Genomic DNA, 21732 nt, shown 5'->3' with positions numbered 1-21732 from the left:
TCTAGCTCTTCACTGACCTTCTTGCCTTTATCCATAATTTTCTTGAAATTTCTGGAAAGGCCTTCACAATGTCTGCACATTTGGAGCGGATTCTGGGAATCTATCTGAGGATTAGAACTACTGCTGTTTGTGCTACTGCTTCCACTTGTCTGGCTGACTGGAACGCCACTGGTAGCAAAGATGGTAGATCTCATCTTGCTCAATGTGTCCAGGTAATCTTTAGCTATCTGGCTAATAAAGTAACTGGTTCCTATTTGTCTTCGGGCATAGGTACTGGCTGACTCAAAATCATAAAATCCTTTAAACTGAGGTGTGGGAAAATTTTTGACTAAAGGTTCTACTTCTATCCAATCATGGTAAATACCAGGCTTGGTTCCTTTAGCTACTACATAGAAAGAAAAACTTTTAGACAGGGGCTTGTTTTGGATTTTTGAAAAATATATACTGAGAGAGTTTAGGACTGAAAGGCGTTTAGCTGGGTGGTTTTGGCTGGTCCAAAGGTTATCTAAAAGACACTGTTGAACTGGGTCTAGCTCAATCCCTGTTAAGGGTCTGAACTTGGTTCTGCCTTCATGAATGGGAAGAGAAAATCCCCCAAAGTTCATGGTCTTGCTGTTCTCCATTATCTGCACAAAAATTAAACTGGTTATCTTCTTTTTCTAAATAAATTTTTCTACTTAACCAGTCCGTTAATTTATTATCGCTTCCTTTAATATGCTCAAATTCTACTTTATATCCCTGTCCTACTATACAATCTAAAAATTTTGCCTATCTTCTAGTACTTAATTTACGCTCGTTTAGTTTGTTATGAAATCTAACTATGGCTTCACAATCTGTCCTTATTGTAAAAGGTTTGTGCAAAAATAATCTAAATTTATTTATTGCGTATACAACTCCTAGTATTTCAAAATCTAGGCTGGTCATAGTTGTATCTTTCTCTTTAAATTTGCCAGAACTGTGTCTACAAATGCGTTCTTTATTTTTACTGTCATATTTACTGGGTTTAGCTAATAATATTGTTCCCCATCCTAATTGACTTGCGTCTGTTTCTACAACTATGTATTCAGATTCTAAAGGAAGTTGTAGATCTGGTAGGTTTTTACAAATGTCTTTTATTTTTCTAACTAGAGCTATATCTTGCTGATTGAAATATTTCTGTCCAGTGGGTGTGGTCTTACTATAAAGGGGTCCTATTATTTTACTATGGTTAGGAATATACATTCGTGCATAATTTAAAATTCCTAAAAAGGATTGCAGTTGCTTTGTATCTTCTAATTTATCTAGATAGTCTAAAATTTTCTTGACTATGTGAGGTTGTAACCTAATTTTTCCATCTCCTAGCTCCATTCCTAAGAATTCTATGTAAGGTTTATTTAATACCATCTTTTTCTTACTGATTATTATTCCATTATTTATGAATTCTTCTAATGTTATATACAAATGATCTATGTGACTACTTTTATCTAGACTGAACACTAATATGTCATCTATATATACCAGTATAAAACTATATTTATTAAATATACTATCCATTTTGCGCTGAAATATGGAAGGTGCATTTTTTAATCCAAAGGGCATAACTAGCCACTCATAATGTCCCTGAGGGCAACAGAAGGCTGTCCATGGTATGCTTTCCTTTTCCATTTTTATCTGCCAAAATCCTGACTTACAATCAAATTTGCTAAATATCTTTGCTGTCTGTATTCTATTTATGAGTTGGTCTTTATCTGGTATATTATATTTATCGTCTTCTGTATTATCATTTAATCTTTTATAATTTATCACCATTCTAGCTTTTCCTCTTTTTATTTCTGCATGATTTCTAACCATAAATGATGCGCTCCTGTGCGGGCTATTGCTGGGTCTAATTACTCCTAGATCTAGTAATTCTTTGATCTGTGTTCTAAATTCTTCTATGTCTGCTGGTGTATGATCTATTTGTGCTGAGGTAATCCTATAATCTTTGTTTTTTATATCTAGACTAGCTAAAATTTTATTTCTTTCCCAATATTTCATGGGCTGTTCTCCTAAAATTTCTGTTGTTTCAGCTAATCTTATTATCTCATCTAAATCATTTTCAGTTCTCCTGTATATTTGTTTTTTCTTTATTTTTCCTATTTTTGCAAAAATTAATTCTAAATTAGCTGGTTGTTTAAAATCTTCTAGGTTCCAATAATCTTCCTTATTTTCAAAATCAAATTCTTCTAAATCATAATTTTCTGTATCTAAATTTTCTAAAGACGTATTTGCTATCTCATTTGGTATGTATTTTTGGGCTAGGTCGGAAAAAATATTTCTACTTGGAAATAAAAAACTAGCTGGAACTGAATCTACTCCTATGGTACCTAAGGGCATAAGCTGTTGGTGTATTTACAGTTCGCTTGAAGAAACTAATGTTGTTTTGACTGAGTAACATGCCACCTTGTAAGCTAAGGATGAAATTAAGTCCTAGAATGAAAGGATGATTCTGTCGGGTATTTCCAACCCAAACCTGAGGTAAAGGAAACCATTCTATATGCTGATCTTGAGAACCTAGATGATGAAAACTAATCTGTGCTCCATTGATGCAATGTGTGTATATCTGTTTAGTGCCGTCTGCTATACTAACTAAAGCTGGGGTTGTTAAAGTCGTGCTCCATCCTGGGGGAACTACTTGTTGTTCAATATATGATTTACTAGCTCCTGTATCTATCATGGCATCTATACTAAGGGTTTTTGCTGCAAACTTGATTACACAAGAGATCTCAACTAGATTTGGTTTAGGTATAACCGGATAATTAAATGGTAAGGATGTAGTATCTGGTTGGGCTTTAGAATATTGACTAAAGGGTTGAGAATCAACTAGGTTGACTAATTCTAATGAATTCATATGCTCTTCAATCAGTTTGTCTTTTAAAGGGTACTTATTATGAAATTGTTCTAGCTGCTGTTTAAGCTGTCTATTTTCTAATTCTAAACATTCTATGTCAAAGCTAGTCTTGGTTTCTATCTCGTGTATTTGTATCTTAAGCTTTCTTACTTGTAGTTCTAATTCTCTAATTGTTAAATGTAATTCTCTGTTTTCTAGACTATGATCTTCTTTAGTATTTCCTAATGCTATTTTATGTGTCATGTTTAATTTTTCTAGACAGACTATACAATAAGTTATACTGCATAATAAACATTGAGTTCGTTTATCTTTAGCTGGAAACCAATTACAATAGCTGCATCTAGTGGTATCAAATCCTAATCCTATTTGAAAGTTATGCTGACATTCAGTATCTGGATTACATTCCATCATAAAGAAAGTTTCTTGAGAAGGTGTTAATCCTATTTCTTGGTTGAGTTGTCCTAAAAGATTATCTATATTAGTATCACTTTCTGAATCACTATCTGAACTTATGGCTTCTATTTGATATTCATAATCGCTGACTATACTATATATTTCTGAATCATCACTAGTTATGCTAACTATATCTTCTTCTAAGTCTTCTATAATATGTAGTCTTTCTATCTATTTATTAGTATTTGGTCTTTGTCTTTTTGGGCAGTTCTTTGCAAAATGATTGGGTTCTCCACATATAAAACAATTGCATTTTTTGCTATTGGGTTTTCTAACATATCTTTGTTTTCTTTTATCTTTTTCTTCTCTGGGTAATTTCTTATAATTTGTCCTATTAAAAGTTCTACTTTTTCTAATGAATTTTTGTTTTTTCCATGGTTTTCTATAATTTTTCTTCCAATATTTTTCTTTTTTATATTTTCCATATTTTTTGTATTTTTTCCCATTATGTTCATCTTCATATTGCTGAGGAGTATATATTACACTGCTACAAAAGCCGTAACTTTGTTTTTTCAAGTCTTTTTGTATTTTTACTTCTATACATTTTTCTTTGAGCTTATAAAATGTAAAAATTATTCTAGGTCCTATTCCTAAAGTTCCTCTTATTCTTAATTCTCCAGTGGCTATTCTTGCTGGTAAACTTGCATAATAAACTGACCATTTGTTTTCTATCTCTCTTCCTAATTCTCCTGGTAATTTTCTAAAATATTTATTTCCTATTTCTTCATCAAAGCTTTTTCCAGTTCTTGCTGCTATGGCTAAGTATTCTCTACTAAAAGGTACAATATATTTCCAACTTCCTAATGTCATTTGGTCTAACTCGGTTAATGCTATGCTTTGAGCGGAGACATTTCCTCTAGAAGGATCATATCCTATAAGTATCTCTTTAATAAAATTTGTAAAATTCCACGGGTTATTTCCTAATTCTTTGAGCTGTTTAATTGTTTCTTCATATTTCCCCTTAAAAGTTAAATAAATATTATAAGCTGAATCTCCTAAAAGTGTCTCCATATATTCCCACATATCTGTTGATTCATAGGGGCTAGTCATCCATGCTTTTACTGCATCTTTTTCCCATCTTTCTATTACTTCCTGCCATATCTGAGGGTCGAATCTAGCTAAATCTAAAAGGGTTCCTTGATTATGGACTGGCTGTAATTCTATACTCCTATCTAGTTGTCTACGCTTTCCATGAAATATATAGCTTTTATCTGGGTCTGCTTGACTACGTCCTGAACTGGCTAATGGTCTTCTTCCTCCTACTGCATACTGCATTGGTTCTATTGGATCTTCTACAGCTGGTTGTGGATTATTGGTTCCTGAACTTTCTATAGTCATATAAAAAGTTTCTTCTAGGTGGTTAGGTTGTTCTGGTATTCTAAATATTTTGCTGGGATGTATATTATCTTCTATGATATCATCTACATATTCCGTATGAAATTCCTGATCCAAAAATGACACTGCTTCGTCATGAGTATCTCCTCTGGCTAAGTATTCATAATATCTAGCATCTAGTATTTTATTCATGTCTTCTAGGGTAAATTTTTCTAAATCTATCTCATCAATATTATATATCTTATTTTGTGATATAGTTTTTTCTTCTGTCATTACGTAAAGCTGATTTATTTCACTACGATTATCTTGATTTTCTTCCCTATCTATACTACTGAATTCATCATCTTCAGATTTTTCTGGTGCTACATAAGTATACTGAGTAAATCTTACTGCATAATTTCCATCTGCTGTTTGGTATAATAAATTATCTTGAGGGGCTAATCTCTTTTGTCCTAGAAAATCTCCTAGTTTCCAATCTAGTGCTGCATTATCTTCAGAATTAAATTTTTTAGCTAGTAATGCTTTTATTCCTTTTGCGCCTAATAATTTAACTATCTGATCATTAGTAAGTCTATAGTGAGTATTGCTTTCTGAGACTGCTAGACCTAAAAATCCTGTGCAAACTAATAAATTCTTTTCTCCCTTTTTCATTTTATATCCTCTACTCTTTATTCCTATTTTTATCTTTTTATGGAAGGTTGAAGTTGGTAATAAAAAGTCTGGTGTAAAATAAACTATTCCTCCTTTTGAATTCATATCTAGTTCATAACTTCCTAAAATACTTTGTCCAACATCATTAAACCTATCATCATAGAGACATATAAATACTTTAGTTCCTAAATTTTCTCTGGTTAAAGCCTTAACTCCTACCACTACTAATCCTAAATGAGTCATTTTAAGGTGTTCATTTACTGCATATTTATAGCTTTCTCTTTCTATTAAATTTAGCTCTATTTTCCATCTTCTTGAGTCACGCTAATCATTCGTTCACCATAGTGTTTAAATAAATATTGTTTTTTATGAATCTTACCTAGCTTATACACATATTTAGCTGGAATTAACTCTAACTTTTCCTTTTTAAATTTTTCTATCTGCTGTTCTACATCTATAAATTCTTCCACTTTAACATCTTCATCATCAATACGCTTTTTACTACTACTTCCTTTTATTAGATGTTTAAACATTTTTATTTTCTGTAAATTCTACACACTGGTTTCCTAGGTAATTTAAGCTTTTCAAAATATCTGGCTATATCTTCCTCGTTTACTTGAGATTGAGGTTTGTTAGATTGTCCTTCTATTCCTTTTTCTTTCTGAACTATTTTTTCTAAAGACGCTAGACGATTTTCTAAACTATGTAGTTGTTCTGATAGGTATTCAAGTTTTTCGCACAATCGAATTAAAAATAAAATTTCTATATTATTTTGTCTTACTGTTATTTTATCTGATTGATTTATTCCTTGATAAGTACTAATTCCTTCCGGGTTATTATGAAAATCTTCTGCTTGTTTTAAAATAGTCTGGTAATCTCTATTAGCTTTCTTATCACTACTCATAAACTAAGACCTTACAAGTTGTTCTAAAATTTCTAATTTTTGTTTTAAATTATCTTGAATTTGATTAATTTGTTCTATTTGCTTAGCTATTTGGGGTGTGTGGGGTTGAGTTAGTGGTTTACCACTATTTTGAAATTGGGCTGAGAATTATCTGACTAATTCTACAGTTATAGATCTTCAAGCTGTTGTATAGCTATTTTTAAGTCCTCTTGTTTTTCAGTTAGCTGTCTATTTATTTGAGAAATTTTTAAACTGTAATTTTCTAGGGATCTACCAGAAGCTAATGATAAAAGAAACTGATTTTTTAAACTGTAATTTTCTAGAGATCTGTTAAAAGCTAATGTTAAAAGAAACTGATATCTAAATTTTTGATCTTCTAATTCTTGTATTAGTTCAATACTAATTTTAATTTTATTCCTAAGGTTTTCGTATAGCGATCCCGGGTTTACCCTTGTTGTACAGTGATCCGGACATGTGTCCGTGGATGTTGGTAGTTGTTTATTATCATGTTTGCATCCTCTTTACTTTGTATATTGAATTATAAGATGTGTTGGGCAGGTTTGTTACAGGTTGGTTGTGTTTGGGAGCCTAGTGTTGCTGCCCAGATTTTTGGACCTTCGCTCGAGCGAGGAGTTGGTCGCTCGAGCGAGAGTGAGGTTCGTGTCTGGTGGGTCGAGCCAGGGTGGCTTCGCTCGAGCGAGTGTCGCGTCTGGCTCTGGACCTGAGAGTTGCCTTTCTTGGCTCGAGCGAGCTTCCTTCGCTCGAGCGGTCTGGGTTTTTCTTCGCTCGATCGAGAACTTCTTGGCTCGAGCGAGAGTTTCTGTGTCTGGTCGCTCGAGCGACAAAGGCTTCGCTTGAGCGAGCGTGTTTTATATCAGCGGACAGTAGCGTTTTAAACATCACTTTTTCACTTCCTTTCTTTGATCAAACCCTAAATCCGAGACTCTCTCTCTCTAAACTTACATTCTCTCTAAGAATTGATCTCCCTAGAGTGTGAATCTAGCCTAGAGCCTTTGTTAAAAAGATAGAGGGCGTTGAGAGCTTTGATTTAATCTGAAAAAGTTTGGATTTGGAGCAAGTTGATCTTCGAGTCTTCATCTCCTTTTTGGCTCAAACTTTGAGGTAGGGATATCCTACTCCTCTCTATGGATTTTGTCTTTAAATTTTGGTATTTTGAGATGTTGGGCTTGGTTTGGTAATTTGGTAAAAGTTTGGGGCTTTTGTGTAATTTTACAAAAGTTGGGGTTTTATTCATAATAAACCTAGATGCATGTTTGGCATGGAGAAATGGAATAAATGTTGAATCATTGATGAAAATGGGACCTAAGGGTTGAAATGGTAATTATGGATAACAACCTAATTACATTGTTTAATTAATTGGGATAATTAATTGTGAGAAATGAGGAAATGAAATGTTGATTGAATATCCATTGTGCATTTATTTTCTGTTTAGAAATAACTGCTTTGGGCTATCGGTGGAGGATAGTCGTGATTGTTGTAGACAATGCATGATGATTAGGCAAACAGAAACTAATCAATGGAATGTGTCATGGAACTTGACGGTTGATAGAATACATTAATTGTATGTATTGGGTGATTGTATATAGAACCAATGTGTTTGTATACGTTATGTGTAGAGGAGGAGATAGGGGATGTACTCCGCGGTTTAGGGGAAGATAGGGGATGTACCTCTAAACCGGATAGTGTTGGGAGAAGATAGGGGATGAACTCCGTAGACACAGCTCATATGCTTGTCTAGAGAAGTGAAGATAGAGCTTATATGCTTATCTGTGAATGTGGGATATTGTTGTTATACATATCTGTTGAGAATGTGGATATAGCTTATATGCTTATCTGAATGTGGGATATAGTTTTTATACATATCTGTGGAAATGATGATAGAGCTAGCATGCTTATCTGTTGAAAAAGGGAAAATGAAAGGTAACTTAGACTCATAAGTTGTATGACATAAATGTGTAATTTATGTGAATGTAACTGTGTTAGCCATCTGTCAATTGCTAATATTTTAGTCATTGTTCATGGTTGGTTTAGTGTATTTCTACTGGGCTGTGGCTCACCCTATATGGGAATATCATTTTCAGGTGCAGGTAGCATGCCACCTCCAAGGACATAGCTGGGAGGCTAGAGGCGGACATACTTTTGTCGCTTAACTTTTGATGTATTACATGTAATTTCAAGCCAAGGGCTTAATGTGTAAACGAGTTAGTACTCTTTGTTGTAACCAAGTGTTAACTTGGAAAGCTGTAAGCCCGTAGGGCATTTTGTTTTGATGTTAACATGTAATACTTATGTAATGGAACTCTAATGAATAAAAGTATGTGGTTAGTTTATATGTAAATGCATGTCTTATCTGATGGGTTTAATGTTGTTATTTTGAGGGCGTTACATTTCGTCTAAGGGCATATAAATTTTGATTTTTTGAAATTCTTATATGGACAATATTTCCTTAATATTTCTACTCGGGTTGTACTCCTTATATTCTAAAATTCTTTTCTATGGTAAAAACTATTTTTAAGAAATGTTTGTTTTCATTACATGTACTCCCACCTTGAGACTAAGCCTCGTTCAACATAGTATATTTTTATTTTCCATTTTTTACTTTTCCTTTTCTGCCTACAATTCGCCCTCCAACGCCTAACCACGGCTCACACGGGCTCTTCAGCTAAGGTCACTCAGTAACAAAATAGAAAACTAAAGATACTACGAAGGTTCAAAGCATGTAATATAAATGAGCAAACAAGCATTCCATAAACGTAGTTTTTCCAAAAAGAAAATAAATTTTTTAGAATAAAAGAGTTACCCTTTCGAAATATTTAAGGAAAAAGAGAAACTACTCACACTTCATATTAATAAGAAATATACTTACAGAGATTATATTACAGACTCTGAAACTCTGAAAAACTTAATACACTTAGAGGTTTTTTGAGAGGGGTTGGAAAATTTACAATGCAGAGTGAAGTGGTGTTTTTCATTCTGCTTCATCCGTTGGCATGCAAGCCAATTTATACAACTCAAAAGAAAGATAAAAACAAGAATCCTAATCTAGTCCTATGACTATCCTAGACTCTAGGCTTTTTAGGCTTTTGAAAATTTTTCTAATCTTATGCCATCTTTGACGAAAGATTGAAAATTGTGTGCATATAAAGACAAGACCTATATGTATACAATTATATGCTTGACTCAATTATATGCTTGACTCAAATCACTATTCTAGATATAGATAAATTTTATCAATAAAAGATTAGGATAATGATATCGGGTACTACTCTGGGCCCCATCGCATATCATTCAATCCTTCTTTTTTGACAAAATTTTGACACTATAATAAGACACGTATAAAGATTTTCACAGCTTTTCTTTAATAAAGTAGGATAAGAGATATCTACTTTATTAAAGTAGTGATTGAAGGAAAACCTTTATTACTGACTGACTCACAAAATATCTACAAAAATCTTTTTTGTCTTTTCTTGGCGTGCATTTTTTCTGATATCTGAGGAGAATCTCTATCTTCTTTGGTTTTTGTCTTCTTCTGACGGAGAGCCAATTATTGATGCTGACCCATGGAGTGATGTTTGTAGGTGGATTCTTGAATGCTATGCAAAATTGGAAGAGTCACGTAGAAACCTTACAAGATTATATGAGTCTTGTAGTGGGACCCCCTGTTTTTTTTTTTTTTTTTTTTTTTTTATCCATACATTCTATCTGCTAGGTCGTCAAGATCTGCTGCTGAAAGTTGTTCGTAAAAATCATCTCCACCTCCCATGGGTGGTTCATCGTCCCATTCTTGATCATTTTCTCCCATCACTGGTGATTCATGAGAGACGCCATGTTGGTAGTTTGGGTACTGACTTTCATCGATAAATGTCTCTTTGCTGAATGGATATCCTGGGATGGCTAAATTACAATGTATCTTCTGATGTCTATCTTCACAGACTAGATGTCCATAATTTCCATTATAGGCTAGGAGAGAGTTTCTAGCAAATTTTCTCCATTTATTGAGCTGGTCTTTGAGTGAAAATCTTCTGCATGGCCAGGGTCTCCTATTGAGAAGTCCTGGGTATCCCGGAAATGTGGAAGTTCCTCTGAGGTACATTTTGTGTTTAGCTGGATTGCACCATATTTCCTTCCACTCTGGTAGTTTGCTATCTATTAAAGCTTCCACATACGGATGATGTTCTTCCATTACGCATAGTACTGCATGAGCAAGCTTGTGTCCGAAGTTATCTGTCTGATCTGGATCTGTGAAAATTAGTCTAGAGACAAAGCCGTAATCTAACAATTTTGGAGCTATTAGATAACAAGTTTCGCCCCTAATTTCTATCTCCAGCGGCTCGAATGTAGCTAAATTTATCTGGCAAAGACAAATGCTGAAGTCTAGGTTACAATGACATCTACCAAAATGTTCTGACCTCTTATTGCATCTTTCTTCGTCTAAGCAGGGTTGCTCTTCATCTTCATAGGTATAGGTCCATTGGTAAGCTAGGCCGGGGCAGTCAACTCTTGCTATGGAGAGATCTTGAAGAAACTGCTGAATAATGACTAACTCGTCGTTTCTGCTATCTCCAGCTAAGGTATAAATATAGGGTTTTAGGTCCTCCATTACTTGGTTTTTCTCACAAAGGGATCGAATGATAGAATGCCTGAAGAAATACATTCTAGCACTCAATTGGTCAAATTCCTCACTGGTGAGTTGTTTGATTTCTGGGCTAGGTAAGGAGGTAGGTGTTCTTTCTGGAGCTAATTTTTTAAGCTGGTTGGTTAAGGTTCTAATGGTCGCTCTCAATTGTTTTTCTTCGTCTCGGAGCTGGTCTAGCTCTTCACTGACCTTCTTGCCTTTATCCATAATTTTCTTGAAATTTCTGGAAAGGCCTTCACAATGTCTGCACATTTGGAGCGGATTCTGGGAATCTATCTGAGGATTAGAACTACTGCTGCTTGTACTACTGCTTCCACTTGTCTGGCTGACTGGAACGCCACTGGTAGCAAAGATGGTAGATCTCATCTTGCTCAATGTGTCCAGGTAATCTTTAGCTATCTGGCTAATAAAGTAACTGGTTCCTATTTGTCTTCGGGCATAGGCATTGGTTGACTCAAAATCATAAAATCCTTTAAACTGAGGTGTGGGAAAATTTTTGACTAAAGGTTCTACCTCTATCCAATCATGGTAAATACCGGGCTTGGTTCCTTTAGCTACTACATAGAAAGAAAAACTTTTAGACAAGGGCTTGTTTTGGATTTTTGAAAAATATATGCAGAGAGAGTTTAGGGCTGAAAGGCGTTTAGCTGGGTGGTTTTGGCTGGTCCAAAGGTTATCTAAAAGACACTGTTGAACTGGGTCTAGCTCAATCCCTGTTAAGGGTCTGAACTTGGTTCTGCCTTCATGAATGGGAAGAGAAAATCCCCCAAAGTTCATGGTCTTGCTGTTCTCCATTATCTGCACAAAAATTAAACTGGTTATCTTCTTTTTCTAAATAAATTTTTCTACTTAACCAGTCCGTTAGCTTATTATCGCTTCCTTTAATATGCTCAAATTCTACTTTATATCCCTGTCCTACTATACAATCTAAAAATTTTGCCCATCTTCTAGTACTTAATTTACGCTCGTTTAGTTTGTTATGAAATCTAACTATGGCTTCACAATCTGTCCTTATTGTAAAAGGTTTGTGCAAAAATAATCTAAATTTATTTATTGCGTATACTACTCCTAGTATTTCAAAATCTAGGCTGGTCATAGTTGTATCTTTTTCTTTAAATTTTCCAGAACTGTATCTACAAATGCGTTCTTTATTTTTACTATCATATTTACTGGGTTTAGCTAATAATATTGTTCCCCATCCTAATTGACTTGCGTCTGTTTCTACAACTATGTATTCAGATTCTAAGGAAAGTTGTAGGTCTGGTAGGTTTTTACAAATGTCTTTTATTTTTCTGACTAGAGCTATATCTTGCTGATTGAAATATTTCTGTCCAGTGGGTGTGGTCTTACTATAAAGGGGTCCTATTATTTTACTAAGGTTAGGAATATACATTCGTGCATAATTTAAAATTCCTAAAAAGGATTGCAGTTGCTTTGTATCTTCTAATTTATCTGGATAGTCCAAAATTTTCTTGACTATGTGAGGTTGTAACCTAATTTTTCCATCTCCTAGCTCCGTTCTTAAAAATTCTATGTAGGGTTTATTTAATACCATCTTTTTCTTACTGATTATTATTCCATTATTTATGAATTCTTCTAATGTTATATACAAATGATCTATATGACTACTTTTATCTGGACTGAACACTAATATGTCATCTATATATACCAGTATAAAACTATATTTATTAAATATACTATCCATTTTGCGCTGAAATATGGAAGGTGCATTTTTTAATCCAAAAGGCATAACTAGCCACTCATAATGTCCTTGAGGGCAACAGAAGGCTGTCCATGGTATGCTTTCCTTTTCCATTTTTATCTGCCAAAATCCTGACTTACAATCAAATTTGCTAAATATCTTTGCTGTCTGTATTCTATTTATGAGGTTGTCTTTATCTGGTATATTATATTTATCGTCTTCTGTATTATCATTTAATCTTTTATAATTTATCACCATTCTAGCTTTTCCTCTTTTTATTTCTGCATGATTTCTAACCATAAATGATGCGCTCCTGTGCGGGCTATTGCTGGGTCTAATTACTCCTAGATCTAGTAATTCTTTGATCTGTGTTCTAAATTCTTCTATGTCTGCTGGTGTATGATCTATTTGTGCTGAGGTAATCCTATAATCTTTGTTTTTTATATCTAGACTAGCTAAAATTTTATTTCTTTCCCAATATTTCATGGGCTGTTCTCCTAAAATTTCTGTTGTTTCAGCTAATCTTATTATCTCATCTAAATCATTTTCAGTTCTCCTGTATATTTGTTTTTTCTTTATTTTTCCTATTTTTGCAAAAATTAATTCTAAATTAGCTGGTTGTTTAAAATCTTCTAGGTTCCAATAATCTTCCTTATTTTCAAAATCAAATTCTTCTAAATCATAATTTTCTGTATCTAAATTTTCGAAAGACGTATTTGCTATCTCATTAGGTATGTATTTTTGGGCTAGGTCGGGAAAAATATTTCTACTTGGAAATAAAAAACTAGCTGGAACTGAATCTACTCCTATGGTACCACCACGCTTCGCACGCAACTCTGAGGAGTGGGCGATGGTGCTAAGGGCATAAGCTGTTGGTGTATTTACAGTTCGCTTGAAGAAACTAATGTTGTTTTGACTGAGTAACATGCCACCTTGTAAGCTAAGGATGAAATTAAGTCCTAGGATGAAAGGATGATTCTGTCGGGTATTTCCAACCCAAACCTGAGGTAAAGGAAACCATTCTATATGCTGATCTTGAGAACCTAGATGATGAAAACTAATCTGTGCTCCATTGATGCAATGTGTGTATACAAAAATAGTATTGCAACATTGTTATTGTGAAGTTTTTTATATAAATTTTATATATAAATAGAGTTTTTTCTTTTTAAATGTAAAATTTTCATATTGTTTTTTCATGTCCCAATATAAAGTTGTAAGTCCACTTTTGTAAATTACAATAATGGACAATGATATATATCGCAAAACCATTGAATAACTTTTCCATAAGGAGGGAAAAATTAGGAAAGGGTATCAAATTTTTTTTTGAACGCATGAAAGGGTATCAAATTGATAAGGGTATTTTCATCAGTAACTTCTCCACTGATTTGGTCCACAATTAACAATGGAGATAAGAGTATTCCTGTCAAACAACATATATACATTTGCAAAACAAGAAACAAAATAGTCCTCAAAGTATTTGATTCATTTTAATTTGGTCCCTAATAGTCCTCAAAGTATTTGATTTATTTTAATTTGGTCCCTAATGTCTATTTAATCCTAAATTTATTGATGTCATAGGTGGTTTGACCAAAATTTCTTTACTTCCGTGATCAATTTGTGACAAAACTAGAGGTAGAACCTTTTTAGTGACAACATTAAAAGATTGGGGACCAAAATGGCATATTTAAAATATTGAAAATCAAAATGATACAATATGCATACTTTAGGAATCATTTGCATGTTTTTAAAATATGAGTCACAATGATGAGTGTTTTGACAGTGGAAAAAACTACAGAAGGTCACATCATTTTGTGTGAGAATAATGTACAAAAATTATGTTTGTACATACACACGAAAAAGAAAAAAGAAAAAAAATTTGAAAATATCAAATAAATTTGTCCAATATCCATATATGCTAGTACTCCCCATTCATTACTAGTGTTTTTACATTCTAGAATATAGAACAAGAGCACATTGTAAATGTCAAAGTACCAAGTTATGTTCATATCTTGCATATAAACAGAGGAAAATACACACACTTGTAAAAAAGGAACGCGGATCAATCAAGATGAGTTGGCAGGCAAGATAAGCTAAGAAGTCAGGTCATCTTCATCTAGTGTCTCCTCCTGTTCTTCGGCTGCATTAGCCCTCAGTGCACTCACATCACCAGCTGGCAACTTCCTTGCAAGCCTGATGATCTGCAGCCATTTATTTATTTTAGTTAAATCCATCCATAAAATTATGCATTTGCCAAATCCCTTTTATAAGAAACATACATGACAATAGTAATAACTATTTAAGATAATATGATGCTAATAGTAAAGTGGAAAGCCTTTATTTGACTAGTTGCCCCCCATTCTCCCTTCCGTCTCTTGGCATCACAATAAACTTCAAGTACTGCTGGATATCGAGTAAAGTTTAAACCATGATCACGGGTAAATCTTAGATATCTAAGAACCCGAATGATCATTTTCCAATGGTCTTCTTCGGGGTTACTAGTGTACCTACTCAATTTACTGACAGCATAAGCTATATCAGGATGAGTACAATTTATTAGGTACATTAGGCTTCCAATGATCTAGGAGTATTTTAACTGAGACACAGCATCACCTTTATTTTTTGATAAATAAAAACTGATATCTACAGGTGTTCTAGTTACATTCATATCATCCTTGATAAATTTACTAAGAATTTTCTCAATATAATGTGATTGAGACAATGCATATCTATCAGATGTTTTAGTAATTTTCATTCTTAATATTACATCTGCGACCTTCATATCTTTTATATCAAATCTTTTGTTCAACATTTGCTTAATTGATTTGATCATGTTTGGACTGCTTCCAATGATAAGCATGTCATCCACATAAAGACAAACTATGACATATCCTTGATCAGTGTTTTTAACATAGACGCACTTGTCACATTCGTTTATCTTAAACCCATTAGTAAGCATAGCATGATCAAATTTTTCATGCCATTGCTTAGGTGCTTATTTTAATCTATAAAGAGATTTTACAAGTCGACAAACTTTCTTTTCTTGCCCTGGCACTACAACTCCTTCGAATTGCTCCATATAGATCTCTTCATTTAGATCACCATTTAAGAAAGCTGTCTTAACATCCATTCGATGTATTTGTAAATTATACAACGCTGCAATAGCAATAAGCATGGGAATGGATGTTATTCTTGTCACAAGAGAATATGTGTCAAAATAGTTCAAACCTTCCTTTTGTCTGTAACCTTTTACCACAAGTCTTGCTTTATACTTGTCTATTGAACCATCTACTTTCATTTTTCTCTTGAATATCTATTTCTATCCAAGAGGTTTAGATCCCGGTGGAAGATCCACAAATTCCCAAGTATGATTTTGCATAATGAATTCAATTTTATTATTAACAGCCTCTTTCTACAAAGGTGCTTCAGGACCCGTCATTGCTTCCTTAAAGCTTTAAGGTTTATTTTCTAATAGGTATGTCAGAAAATCTAGACTAAAGAATTTTGATGTTCTTGCTCTCTTACTTCGTCTTGGTTCATCATCAGTTATATCCTGCTGGTCGAGACCATTACTAGTCTCTTGTGTTTGATTGTCATTAGTCTCTTCACTTTGTGTACAATCATAAGTTCTTTTCTATGAACTTAATTCCTATCATTTCTTGTAAGGAAAGACATGTTCAAAAAACACAACATTTCTTGACTCTATAATAGTGTTCACATTTATATCAGGTATTTCTAATTTATAAGTCAGAAACCGATATGTACTACTATTCTGAGCATAACCAATAAACATATAATCCATTATTTTTGGTCCTATCTTAGTCTTTTTAGGAATAGAAACTTCTACCTTTGCCAAACACCCCCACATTTTTAAGTATTTGTGGGAAAGTGGTCGACCTTTCCATAATTCATAAAGAGTGCTATTAGTTTTCTTGTGGGATATTCTATTAAGAACATAATTAGTAGACAATATTACTTCCCCTCACAAGTTCTGCAGTAAGCCTGAATTTAGTAATATGACATTCATCATTTCTTTAAGGGTTCTATTCTTTCTTTCAGCAATTCCATTTTACTGTGGAAAATAAGGTGCTGTAGTTTGATGAATAATGCCATGTTGTGCACAAAATTCATTTAAAGACGCATCATATTCACCACCCTTGTCACTTCTAACCATTTTAATGGTTTTTCCAAGTTGATTTTCAACTTTAGTTTTGTAGAGTTTAAACATTTCTAAGGTTTCATCTTTACTTCTAAGTAAGTATACATAACAATATCTTGTGCAATCATCGATAAATGTTATGAAATACTTTTTGCCTCCTCTAGTTTGAATAAATTTAAGACCACATACATCTGTATGAATTAATTCCAGAGGTTCAATTTTTCTTTCAAACGATTTAAATGGAGCCTTAGTTAGTTTCACTTCTACATAAATCTCACATTTGTGATTAGGATCAATTTCAAACTTTGGTATATAATCTAAACCAATTAATCTACGCAAAGCATCAAAATTTACATGTCCTAATCTACCATGCCATAAATTCGACTCAAGAATATAAGCAAAAGATGTGTTATTCTCATTAATAGCAAGTTTTGGTATAACCGTCATTACATTCAACTTGAAGAGACCATCACTCATGTATCTCTTACCAACATACATACCACTCTTTATTAATACAAATTTATCTGACTAAAAAATAAGCCTAAAACCATTTTTACTTAACAAAGAACCAGAAACTAAATTCTTTCGGATGTCTAGTACATGTAGTACATTGTTGAGGGTCAGTTTATTCCCTGATGTCATCTTCAAGATCACTTTTCCTTGTCCAGTCACAGTAGAAGTAGAAGAATTTCCCATGAAAAGTTGTTCACCATTTGCAGCCTCATTGTAAGTTGTGAACATCTTCTTGTCCGCATAAATGTGACGAGCTGCCCCAGTATCAACCCACCATTCTTTGGGATTTCCAACCAAATTAGCCTCAGACACCACAACAGAGAGATAAATGTCATTTACCCCGTCAGAGATATAATCTAATTCTGTCACATTGGCCTGATTGATGGTCTTCTTGCTTGTACTTCCGCGATCCTTCTTAGGGCGGCGGCAATCAAAAGCTCGATGCCCGATCTTGCCACAGTTATAGCATTTATCTTTGAACTTTTTATTGCCATTGTTGTTGCCTTGTTTAGGACCATCTCCAGTAAACTTCCTTTTTTTGTTATGTGGTTTGTGCACTTGTTCAACCACATTAGCCTTGGACTCAATGTGATTTCTACTATTCCTCTTTTCAGCCTTTCAGTTATCCTCCTCAACTCGCTGTCACGACCCCATTCCGCCCCTAGTAGAATGGTGCCGTGATGGCCAGTAATCCGAGATTACCGAAGGCCATCTTCCAAAATTCACAAACAATCAGAGTATAAATATATGGGGCTCACAAGTACGGAAGCAATATATACAATTCTAATTAGTCCATAAGAGTTGTGCATAAGTCAAATGGAATGACGTACATCTTAACAAGGTCTTACAACCTGGGTACAATAAAATGAAGTACAAAAATACATCTTGACCAAAAGGCTTCTCGAGCCATCATATACAAAATACAATGAAATACAAGCTAAGAAGCATGATTTTCAAGATGCTACAAAATGCGAATCCAAAACAAGTTGCAAAGCACATTTAGGTGTTGCCGCCGTCCTGCTCATCACCTACATATATATAGAGAGGGTGAGCTTGGATACTCAGTGAATGGTACAAGAAATAAAGGGTTTGCATGCATGATATCCGAGATCTTTAACAAAACAATACATAATCATAGCTTGTAACAAAACATGGGATGAATCAAGTTCATCTAACAATCTTTCAAGCTTCATCAATCAAAGTCTTTCAAGGCTTTCAAGTTTCAACGGATAACATTAACAAAGGTTGTGCTACAAATGCTTATAGTCCCCTAGCACGTACGAACTTTCAAGGGTTGTGCTACAAATGCTTATAGTCCCCTAGCACGTACGGACTTTCAAGGGTTTTACCAAAACCAAGGCTAATACTTGACACACAAAATAGGGATAGTCATTCATGCTTAACAAATACTTTTCCAAAAGAAGACAAAGCAAAGCTTTATCAAAACGTTATAACATAGTTTTATTAAAAATACCACTCACATAGTTCTTCAAACGTCAGGGTTACAAGCAAGGATCCAAGGCCTACAAGCACATAACAAATCCCATTGAATGCACTATCAAACAAGCTTTACATGAATGCAAATGATCTCGGCATTCCTTCAAAACTAAGTCGAACCAAAACAAAACACTGTTCCTCATCTCGGGAAAACATAATGGGCACCAACCAGGTCTTGGCCGAGGTCCCACACCTCCTTGCCGAGGTGTGGTCCCGATGGCCACATTCAAGGAAACGAAGTCGGGAAAATCTGGGGTTCCCTTTCTTTGAAGAACATGAAGAACATGAATGCAAAGAGCATAACTTGTTATTACAAAATCTGAGATTTCATGCTTTGAATTCAAAACATGGACCTGGGCACCCATACTCGAAGATTTTATGAAAACAAACATAAAAGCAAGAATCTTAATGCAAACTTTCGGATCAAACAAGGCTTTTCCTCAAGAACACATGAATACTACCTTCTCTTTCTAAACCCAACTTTAAATCGATACATGGCTTGCAAATCAGGTTCGATCATGCAATGCAGCTAGATGATCAATAAGAACAACAAGAGAAGATTAAGATTCTAACCTCAAAATACGAATCAAACGGTTTAAACTCTAAGGATCAAGCTTGGAAATCTATTCCTCCTCTAAGAACTTCTCTCTCCTCAAGAATGAGATATGATACAAAATGATGCATTCCTCTCTCTGTCGGCTGATTTAACACTCAGCTCAGACACGTGGCAATGGTTGGTTGGTTTTTCTAAAAAAGTGACTGAGTGAAAAGACAAGACTATGACAAAGTGTCTTCAACAAGCAAGATGGCATAGGCACTCCGGCAGGTAATGATCTTGGCTAAGAACAAGGCATCGGCAAGTAAGGTCTCAATGATCTCGGCTAGGAAGGACGACACTTGGCCTAGCTGTGCCACACCCCGGCCTAGATGTGCCACACCCCGGTCTAGGTTGCACCAATCCAGGAACAAGATCACTTAGGCGCAAAGATAACATCTCGGCCTAGATAATACATATCTCGGCCTTGGTGATGAACACCTCGGCCTAGATGATGACATCTCGGCCAACATGCCTTGGTGAAGGTGGAGGTCAACCAAAGTGGTTCCCAGATGGTTCTAAGCTTAAGGTGACCTCAGCTTGGATTAACCTAGGCTAAACACACATACCAAACAAGGGACAAAGCATGCAAGTAACACTTATGCAAGACAAATCAAGGTTTTGCAAATACAACATATCAAGACAAGATCATGTAATATATGCAAGCATGACTAGAGTAAAGTGAGGGTTGTTATACTCGCTAAGAGACATACTTTCAGAATGAATATCATGCAAAATTATTTGAAAATTTTGAACTTGAGAAATTACCGTTTGGGAGTCTACCATAATGAAATCCAGAAATTTACCGACAACAAATTTCTTTGTGCTGGCATCCTTTGTCTTGTATTTTTTTCTCCAAAGAGTCCCATAATTCTTTTATTGTTTTCAGAGGGCTGTAAACATTACACAGCATGTTGTTAAGGCCATTGAGGATGTAGTTTCTGTACAAGAAATCAAAATGTTTCCAAGCATCTACAGCGGCAACAACTTGCCGATCACTTTCATCCTCTCTAAGTACTGGAGCCTCTTCAACGAGAAACAAGACCAAATTTAGAGTTATAAGATAGAACAATATTTTCTGCTGCCATCTCTTAAGCTCAGTGCCACTAAATTTTCTCGATGTTTCTCCATGATTTATCAGAACTTGAACTTGGTTCTGGATAAAAATCGGACTCGTTGTAACGATCGGATTTGGAGTACTACTTTCAGCAGCCATAATTTTTGATTACAAAAATCAGAAAAAACCAAAACACAAATTAATTTTCTACTTACTAAAACCATAAAAGAAATTGTAACACAAAATAATTTTATTTTTCTTGTTACTAAAACAAGAAAAATAAAATACCACAATAATTTTTCTATAATACAACTTAATATTCTGCAATTGTTAATGACACCAATATATGGCTACTAGTTGTCAAAGAAAATAAATAGTATATTACTACTATTTGTCAAACAGTATATTACTACTATTTATATTTTCCAACCAGAATATCACTTTGTGAAATCACAAAAAATTAAATATAATGAAGACACCAAAAAAAAAAAAGTCTATCTTAAGATTGTTGGTCAATCTTAACTGTATTTAAAAAAAAATTATGTTTGTATACTTAACAACAAACGGAATACAGAAGAAATAAATGAAATGAGAGAATTTGTTTGATTACAAAAATTAAACCAGAAAATAAAATAAAATAAATAACACAGATGAACACAATGAACACACTTTGTGTTTATACACTTTTTCACAAGAAAATAATGCAGCAAAATGTAGAGAATAATTGTAGAATTTTTTGGACGAAAATTGAGTGAAAAAACCAAGTGAGGACTAGTCTATTTATAGATGAAAATGGTGGTTGTTCTGTTTGAATCCAACAAGTATGGTACTTGTTCGGACAGATCAACAGATCTAGTTTGAATTTCAAACAGATAAAAACTGTTTTGGGTTTGAATCTGGATAGATTCGGATCTGTTTGGACAATGAACTTGTACAGAAAATTCTGAAGAGATGCAACAAATTTGAATTCAAAAAATTGAAATTTAAACTGGACAGATTTTATTTTACCAAAAAAATAAAATTGAATTTAAATGTTTTTGGACCAAAAAGATAAGTATTGGGCCGGATAAGCCCAACCCAACCTCACACCACGCACCCGCGCCTAAGCGCAGCCCAGCTCGCCCGGACGGCGGCGATGGCGCGCGTGTGTGTTTATTTTTGGGTCCAATGGGTCTAGCTCAATTTGACCATAACATCTTCCTTCTACAAACTTGGGGTGCCTCTTGGGGCCCTCCCCAAGTTACAAACCCATGCCTTATAAACCCACAAAATTCTTCCCACCAAACCAATGTGGGACAAGCCTTTATTCAAACCTTAAGGAATTTCCACCAAACATTTCATTT

The sequence above is a fragment of the Camellia sinensis genome, chromosome 9, assembly GCF_055761805.1.
Source record: "Camellia sinensis isolate YWXY chromosome 9, ASM5576180v1, whole genome shotgun sequence".
Classification (NCBI taxonomy): Eukaryota; Viridiplantae; Streptophyta; class Magnoliopsida; order Ericales; family Theaceae; genus Camellia; species Camellia sinensis.
The sequence above is the reverse complement of the archived record's forward strand: the minus strand, read 5'-3'. Positions refer to the sequence as shown.